Raw genomic sequence first — 9,609 nt, 5'->3', positions numbered from 1 at the left:
GTTATCTGTATTTTTTGGAAGTTCTTTCAAAATGTGAAAAAAGACATCGAGGAGAAAGTATTGGGAAAAAATGTATTGCATTCTAGCCTTTAGTGAACTGTTTCAGAAAGCTTGCAGGGAGAGACAGTTGGCACTGGGCAGGTTGGGTAACAGCGCTGAAAGGCGCATTCTCTGTTGCAGACTTCAGCCAACACGTTCATATTCAGAACCAAAACAGCTGAATCCCAAAAAACAAAAACAGCATCAGATGTTAATAATTTTTACAGGGGTGGCTGTAAACTTTTACGTTGCAAGGAAAATGTAAAATAGAAGATCTCATCTCAGCAGTGAATACCGTGTCTGGTTCTCCGGCAGAATAATACTCAGCTAGATTATTCTTCATATGGATTTCCATAAAGGGAATAGCTGTATGAGCAGTTCAGGGGGGAGGGAGGTGTAGGGAGGGAAGTGTTACAGAGAAGAGGGCTTCAAACAAATCTAAGCTTTTATAAAGTGTGATTATCAGTCCTTTGGTAAGTTACGAGGACAAACGTACGCTGTGTTGTCAATTTATGCTGGCAATAATAGTTCTGTTTCATGGAAGGGCACATTGGCTGTGCAAACAGCCATTTCTAGGACAGACAGATTTGACTGGAACAACACATCCACGTTTTAAACATTCCATCTTTTTGCTAAGTTTGGCATGGATTCGTGTCCTCGTGCTTTTTATATATACACGTGTATGTGTGGGGGAAATGCACACTATATGTATTTGAAAATGTGCATACACGCTGTACATATGTATTCAGTTTTTAAAGTGTACTTTGCACTGTGCCAGAGAGAACTGTACAATTTCTTGGGTTTTGTTTTCTATTTTACCAGTTATTTTAGTCATGTACTACCTTCATTTCCGTTAGCACCTGTTTAATTTGTTGTCCATTTTTGGAGTCAGAAGGTGACAAACAATCAAAGGGTGGATCTACTCCTACAGGCAAAATCCCTGTTCTATGCAATCCTCATGGTTATTCATCACTTAACTGAGCCATGTATGCTGGTATATTTCTGGAAATACATGGTTGGTTCTGATGCTTCCAACTTGTATTTCCTTTAAGGAAGTGCCACTGTGTAATGGATAAGCCTGGTTAGGATAAAATTGGTGCTGTTTGTATAAGCTACAACAACCAGCAGTGATAATGAACCAGTTTGTTGTCACTGCCAATTGTAATATACATCAGGGACAAGAAAATATACTTCTGTGTAGGAAACTGAATGTACTGTATGCAGTAGTGCAAGTGACGAGAACTATTTGATAGGGAAGGTGTAGTCCTAAAATGGTAGGTTTTATTATATTTCCTATTGCCTTTTTTATATGAAACTATATAGTAAAAATGTATTTTTTACAAATTCATTTTCTGAAACTGCCTTGCTGTACCAATACTCTGGTACTCCTCAGGTTTCAGCAGATACTGCTGCAAAATAATGTGTTTTGTGGCTCGCCAGCATCCAAGAGCTTTGTTAGTTTAAGTGACTGCAATGCAATTTTAATTTGGGCTCTGAGGATTGTTTTTATTACTCCATTGTTAGACATTGGATGCAAAAGGTTATCTATATTGATTTGTTTTGCATATCTTTTGTGGTGCGTGTGTGCTTAGATGAATAATACGAGCATGTTCTGTATAGTAAGAAGAGGTCAGAGCATTGATTGGAAAAGCAGAATATTTTCTCTTTGTGTTTGGAAAATGCAGACTTGATCATTGATAAAAACCATATGAAAGTTAGTTATATATAAAGAAAAACATCATGCCCCGCATGTTGAGTATGTTGTTTAAACCTTACTTCTACCATGATTTATTACGTTCAAGTTCAGAGTTCTTTAGTGTAGAAAGAAGTACTGCTCGTACAATTAACTAAACAGTTTTCATTTTTCACATTGCCGTTGGCAGAGGAGAAACAAAGATGTTTAAAATTTCAGTTTGGCCTCTATGGAATGAACTTTTTATACATGGCACTATTATGGGTATAAATATTTGTTCAAGGCTTTGCGTGCACCCGTGCACGTTGGGTGGGGGGTGGGGGGGGACTGGGGGGTTACTGCGGTGTTACAGTACCAGAATTCCACCACGCGCTGTAGTGTGGGATTCAAACGTTCCATGTGTTGTAGCAGAATATATTTTTTATTCTTTATTTTCAATAGGATGCTCTTCTCCGACCACAGAAATAAAATAGTTTGTTCATTGTTGCCCGTTTCATTTTGACACCGTGCGTAAGCAGTGCCTGCGTAGGCAGGGGCAGCTCTTATCTGGCACTCTGCAGGTCTGGACAGCTCGTGTAAACATCTGACTTGAGGAAGTTTCACTCAGAAGGATAACGTGGTTCCAACACGGTTTATCCCAAGCATTTTGTATTTGAACTTTGGTTGGTCTGCGCTTTCAAAATAACGATTTAGGACTATATTCATCTCTTTAGTTTCGAATACAGCATACCGCTGTTACAGTTTACAGAATTCCCATATAGATCACCGAGGGGAGTGACAGCTGAAAACTGAGATGCTGTGCTGTGTTCAGATGAAGTGATTTAAAATAAAGCAGGCAGTGCCAGTGGGTTTGAACTTCACGTACTGTAGGTTTCATTATTTGTGTTACAGAGGAGTCTGTTATTCTGATGCCCGTTTGCAGTGATCCTCCTGCATTTGAAAAGTAACATAAATTGGGTTGATGGTAACACAAACGCTTTGCTGGTGAATCACAGAACATGGAAGTAATGGTGGTCTGGAGGCACTTTGCATCTGATCTCTCTGAGGGATGGTGAATATCTTTTTGGTGCCTATTGAATACAAAAGAATGTGTGGAGTATTCTCTTTGTTTCTCTGAGGTGCTTCTCTGTCAGCAGGGATCCACCTACTTACCCGATGAATTTGCAACTTTCAGTCCCTTGCAAGACCGTGCTATGACTCGTCTGTGTGCGGTAAGGTTTCCTCTGTTTGAAATTAAAACACTGATGCTCCAGGAGGAGCAGCACCTCTCACAACTCACATTGTGGAAGATTGAAGAGCGCTGTATGGCGTGGCGGCTGCACGCTTAATTCTAACTGATCTGCTGTGGCTGTGTAGATATTTGTGCGGGAAGAACAGCGAAAGACACCAACATTGTGTTATTAGTATTGGCTCAAAGGATGGAACGTCTTATTACAGGGTTATTCCTGCCTGTCTTTTCTTTAATCGAAGATAAAATGGAGAGAGTTGAAACACGGGCACGGTGCTGAATTAATAGGTTATCCTCCTGCTTAACTCAGAGAGTCACTTTCTCTTGTTCACATAACTTCCCAGCGAGTGAGCTTGGGATCATTTTTTCCTTTAAAAATGAGGTAGTAACGTAAATCTATTCCTATATTTGTAAATATGAATCTGTACTTCAAATAATTTTTCATTTAAATGGCCCAGCATCCACAAACAAGGCAGAAGCCCGTGTCCGGCCAGCTTGAAGCAGAGGTACTGCTTTAAGATGATTTGTGTTATACTATTTCTCCATTCTTTTTCCAGTTGGAGCTGGTTTTCCTTCTGTTCTTCATTATCACAAATTATCTTAAGCCTGCTCAGTGATTTTGTCTGTTGCATTTCATGTAACTTTTATGCCGCTTGCTCTGAACCAATTTGACTTCTAAAAGCTGTTTTTTTTCCCCATAGACTTAAAATAGTGACTGGAAGTAATGATTGTATAGAAGATTGTATTGTAGAGGAAGCAGTGCTACAGGGAAAACAGCAACACCACTCAGCACAGGCCAGAGGGTTTTCCATGTAACTACAGTGGGATCTGTACCTACAGCTTTGTGTTTCTAGCTTTGTCTCCTCTCTGCCCAGTTCTGAGTGGAGGATTGTAGTCAGTTTTATTGCAGTGTCACATGGCTGAATAGATTTTAAAGTGGATAGCAGGATTTTTTTCTTTGACTGACGAGCTGCTTACGTAATAGTTACGTGAATGTTTAATTCCAACATCAGATGTGTGAGCTTCTGCTGAATTGAAGCTATGTAGAGATAGGCATAGGTTTAATAAAACAAAACAAAATAACAACCACACAAGAGGACAAAAACGCCCCTTGAGATCAATTTTGGAGGTCGTATATTCCTCCTCTTTTTTTTTTCATTGCTTGTAAAACTATTGGAGTGAGTAGAAAGCTTGCTTGGAATTGCCTAAGAGTGATGCAGGGAGGCAGAAACTGATTCACATCTCTCTCTCTCTGGTGAAATGGTTACTGCTTTTTGCTCAAGCTTTGATTATAATCTTTCGCTCTGCAAAGCTCAGTAACCAGTCTGTAGTCCTGGGATCTTGATCCCAAACTGGCAGTGCTCCTGCTGTTTGAAAGGCCACGCAGAGCCATTTTGAGCCTTTATCTTCTTAACATCTGAAGTCCGTTGTAAGCTCTCTGTGTTCTGAGTCAGCAACAAGGAGGCATTTTATATCGTGATTAATTTATTTTTTTCCAGCAGCAACCCCAGAGATTCTTCTCTGAAAAACAACAAACACATAAATTTTAAGACTTTCTCTTCAGACCTTGGCTATGTAGACGATGGGAGCTCAGTTTGTCCTTAAAATATGCCGTTACAGCGGTCCAGCAGGCTTTTAACTCCCTCGCTTACATGAATCATCCATCCCTGTCCTAGCAGATCATTTTGATTAGCTGTAATTTGTCCCATCTGAATCAGAATTAGCTTCCTCCAGCTCCGTAATCTCCCAGCCCTGTGGTAGAAGCAAGCAGCCCTGCCTGAGCTGCTGCTCCTCCGAGCTGTGCGCACCTCTGCTGCTTTTATTTCAGCTTTCCCTGCCTGTGGTGGAACTGCTGATAGTGAAGGCTGCGCATCTCTACTTCTTTTCTTGTTAAAATACGTGAAGACATTTTCATTTTCTGAGATGGACTTTTTAGCCTCCAAAATCAAAGCCCTTCCAGGACAAATTGTTTGAGCAAACAGATGCCAACGCAAGAGGAAAGGGAGATCACATCCCGAGCTGTGTGAACAGACAAATGTGAACAGATGTACAGCTCGATGCTGGCAGAAACGCACTCCTGCCAGTGACTCCTTTCTAGTTATGACAGCTGGAAGGAAATGAATGCACCACAAAACCACCATGATAATTGCCATTACCCTGTGCTGGCAGCCTCAGCAGTGAGGTCAGGAATGGGAAAGACAAAGACTCGGCTCTCCTCCCAGGTGGAAGCTGAGGCGGGTTGGCGAGGCACTGGGAAAACCTCAACAAATGGCGGTGCACCTCAAAAGGTCTGGTGTCTGAATGCAGAAGGCTGGGATCTTACTAGATTTCTCCTTTCCTCGTGTGTAGAGTGTTTGGTGGTTTTTGCTGTTTTCATATTTTTTCCCCCTAGTTATGTAAGTACCCTGTTTCTTCAAGCACTTGTGTTAATGGGGATTTCAGACAGCTCTGAACACTTCTTCCTTCAGCTTCCTCCTCTCCAAACCAGTGCTGCCAAGCAGGTGTTCCTGCTTACTGGAGAGCCTCAATTTTGAGGGAAGGATCTTTGCACATGCTTCTTGCTCTGCGCGTTTTGAAAAGTAAGAAAAGGGCTCAGCAGCTTGCTTGCTGAATCCCTACTTGATGTACTACTGCTACTGATTTCTTTCTTTGCCTAGGAATGCTGGTGGTACTCTGGTGTGAAGAGATGTCTGAGGCTGAATTCAGGTGTGGTCCACAGAGTGCTTTCTTGTCTGTTTGTCTGTGTTTAAGTCCCTGTGCTTGTGTGAACAAAGTAGTGGGGAGGGCACAATTAATAAATCATGGCTCAGTTCAAGTGTAGCCCTGGCTTATGCTTGTGTCTAGGAGTGAGCTACTAGCTAGGTCATCATGACAAGACTTGGGATGTCTACCAACACAACTTTTTTTCCATGTCAGGATGGATGGACAGTAGTGGCTGTTTAGTCATGTGGGGTTTTATTTTTGCTTTCAATTGAATGCTGCCAGCCGTTTTCAAAGGGCCAGGGGAATGGGCTCTCAGCTCAGCCAAAAGGAGCTTATTGCTTCCGTATGTCTTTGCATTCACCGTAGTGTATTGTAAACTGTCTTAGGGTTTGGGTTTGGCTACAGGAAATGAACAGGTTGGAGAAAGTTTAAATGTTTTGAAAGAAAACAGAAATGGAAGCCTGGGATGAGTGATAGGGTTTTTGTGCAGTAATCATGGGAAGGAAAATATATGAAGAATGAAGTAATGGAAAACTGAGGAAAAGGAAAAACCAGGTGGAATGCACAGTTAAACCGTTTTGGATTTAGATGCACTGACTGCTGAGTCATAACTGATGACTTTGGGTATTGAGCTGAGATTTTAAGGAGGAAAGTTAAAGATTAGCATTTTGGGCCACATCAGGGGTGTGGGATACTTGATCTTGTGATAAAATGGACCATTTTCCCCCTTCATTTTGCTTGTCACCAATTGCAAAAAAATAAACTTGTCTCTTTAGTGCCATATTTGATTAGAGGAAAGCCCCTGGGCCTCTTGGTAACTTCAGTTGCCAAAGACTTCTTGTCATGATTTTATCTGAGAACTTGGGTTGAGTCATTCCCTGCCTGATTTTTTGGGCATCCTCTCTCTGTCATTTAACTGTTTCTTCCTCATTGAATGCGCTGCTGCCACCAATTCCCTCCTGGTGTGAATTGTTTGAAAGTCACAGCTGACAAGAAATACAACATTGGGTTTAACGTCATATAACTTCAAATCTTTATATCATAGCTGGCAGACTGTTTCTCATTGTAGACCATGTAAGTGTAGTTGGGGTGTGAGCGATCTGACCCGACAGCAGCATTGGCTTTGCAAAGAGAAATAGCTCTTTGGACTCCCTGGGTTTTGTTGGCTAGATAGCCAGCATCAGTCATGAGAGCCTCTATACCTGTATTTCTCAACTTTAACGTGTTAACTAATTCATCATCAAAACTGCTGTTTGTTGCAAGAAGGATGGAACAATCCCTTTACTTGAACTCTTAATGAAAGCCCTACCTGGCATTTAGGAGGACATACTTGCGTGTTTTACTAAGTGACGGTGCTCTGGCAAAGTCCCATGATCTACCACACAAGGAGTCTTGCTCAAAAGTCCAGATGTCCAGAGCATGTGGCCACAAAAGACTATCCCAAGACTATTTCTGTGCCCATAACCCGTTGTGTTGCACACTCTCAGCACTGTCATTTCTCCTTTGAAGTGGCAAAATGTAGACAACAGCATTTAAATATTCCCTTTTTCAGTCCCACTGTGACCCCCTTGTACATGAGTACTGGGGTATTCGGCCAGTGTGGCGTATGGTCCTCAGGCTTTGGGATCCATGGGGCAGCTCTGTGCCTGCATGGCTGAGCTGTGTGGGGTCTCCAAGGCCACGCCATCATGCCATGTATTCCTGGTACATACTTGGAAACCTTCGTGTAAAGTATCACAAATTGAGCTGGAATCTTCATAGCTTTGCATGCAGGTGAGGTGTTACTCTTTTCCCTTTGTGGTGTCAGTAGACAACTGAACAACTGGTGAAGCAGAATCCTCCACAATTAGTAACTTTCCCATACCCACTGATGGGACTTGTGGGTTTTTTTTTTAACAGTACTTAGGTCCTGGGGAGAAGGACGTCCTTGTTTCATGCTGCAGTGACGCACTCTTTTGTGGCTTTGGTTTGCGAGATGCCAGACTTGGACAGAACATTGCCTATCATCTCCGGTTCTTAAGCAGAAAAGGATGGGAATGTCGTCGATGAGGATATTGTGGGAAGGATGATATTAAAACAATGCAGAAAATGTGTCCATTTTGAGACAGCTGTGGGTTAAGGAACGTTAGTAATCCTGGGACAGAAGCGGGGGGGGGCTAGGCATGGGCTGGCAGGGCATTGGGTTCCCAGTGCTTCCGTGCAAACCTGAACTTCGTTACAGAGGAAAGTTTTCACCTGGGAACAGCACTCCATTCCAGGTACTTTTATGAGATGCCATCCTGCCCATTGCTCTTTTAATTATCTCCACTTCATTTGAAAATATCCTTATAATTTCAGTACCAGGATCTTACGCCATTCATGAAGGAGAGCTCGGGGTATGTGGGCACAAGGCACTGCTAAATACTTTAGCGGTTAGTAATTTTTCTCCCCAAACATGCAGAAATGTTTCAGGTGGTTAAACAACAAGATGGATTTTCCTAGCAGGAGGGTGATACTGGGAATGTAACAACTGTGGAAAACACGTTTTCCACACTGAAATTAAGGGATTTGCTTGTGCACGAGGGAGAGCCCCAGACTGCCCTGAATTGCGGATTTTGATGGGTATGTGATGTAGTCTCGGGGAAATGGAACTTTTAAAATAAGAGCAGGGAGGAGCAGGTGAGTATAGAAGCAAACTGAAATGAGTTAAAGGGACAGGTGTGTGCAGAAGCAAACTGCACAGATCCATACCACTCCTGCTGTGTTAAGCTGGCACGCAGGAAGGCAGGAGCCCATCCTGGCCACATGAAAGCAAGGGCTTTGCCCGAGCACTTCAGCATGTTCTCATAAACTTGAGCACAAAAAGAAACCCAAACATCTGGCACCAGGATATTATGTAATGTTGTTCTACGCTGTTTTCATTGTCGGAGATCAGGGCTGCTGGCAGGCTGTGTGTTGCTGCTGGATCACTGTCCTGAGGTGCCTCTGCACAAGTGGAGGAGTGCAGAGCCCTGGCACTGCTCCCTTTTGTGTTCAGCAGCCACTCCCTCGGGGATGTCCAATGCAGTGCAACGTATGCGACTGTGAAAGAAATCAATGCGTTTACTGCTCTCTTTCCTCTCTCCTTCTCATCTGGTTGGGTTTACTGCTGGGTCCCGCTCTTCCTCACCACTGGCTGTGTCATGACAGAGGTAGAAAGGGGAATGCTGTGCTGTGGTGCGATGTTTGTGTCCCAGCTGCCTTCAGCCCAAACAGGTGCACGCTGTACTTGCTGCCCTGCTGCTCACGATGCCGCAGTTCCCTGGGGTGCGTTCTGTGAAGCTGGCAGCTTCCTCTGCTCTCCTCCTCATCTGCTCCTGGCCAAGGGCTGCTGCATTGCTTTTTCCTTTCATTCTATGGCTGGATTCTTGCTAGCTTTAATAAAGGTGTCACGTTAGCGGATCTGGAGGTGGCTCTTGACTTCCACTGCCTGTTTCCATCTTCCCCTTTCCCACCTTCTTCCTGTACTCGTAATTGCCTACTTCTCACCTGGCTGTGTGTCTGTTCTGTCAGCCTAAATATCACCTGTTTTTTCAGGCTTAGAAATGTCATTCCTCTCTTTGCTTCAGAGCTAGGGAAGGCACCTGCTCTGTCCCTGGGGCTGCTTTCCCCTGAGCTTGAATTCGGCGTCCGTGGCTTCCTGAAAAGCCCCTGCTTGAGAGCGAGCAGATGGGAAGGAATCCCAGCCTGCTTCTCCCTCACCTCCTAATAAAACCCACCCCTGAAGTCAGTGGGAACTTGGAGCCAACATGGGTTGCCCTTGAGGGTCAGTGCTGCTCCTTTCTGTCTCTACTTTGCACGTGCCCATCGTTGTAAAACATCCTCCTCCTGCCATTAGGGCTTAATGACTTTCCCTTCAACTTCTCAAGAGGTATTAATGTCTCCATTAACAGCCACCAGAAATGGAGGCTCCATATATCACGTAGCA

This window comes from Cyrtonyx montezumae, unplaced genomic scaffold, assembly GCF_038088225.1.
Source record: "Cyrtonyx montezumae isolate F1298 unplaced genomic scaffold, pur_monq_1.0 scaffold_3, whole genome shotgun sequence".
NCBI classification, from domain to species: domain Eukaryota; kingdom Metazoa; phylum Chordata; class Aves; order Galliformes; family Odontophoridae; genus Cyrtonyx; species Cyrtonyx montezumae.
Note: the sequence above shows the minus strand (reverse complement) of the source record.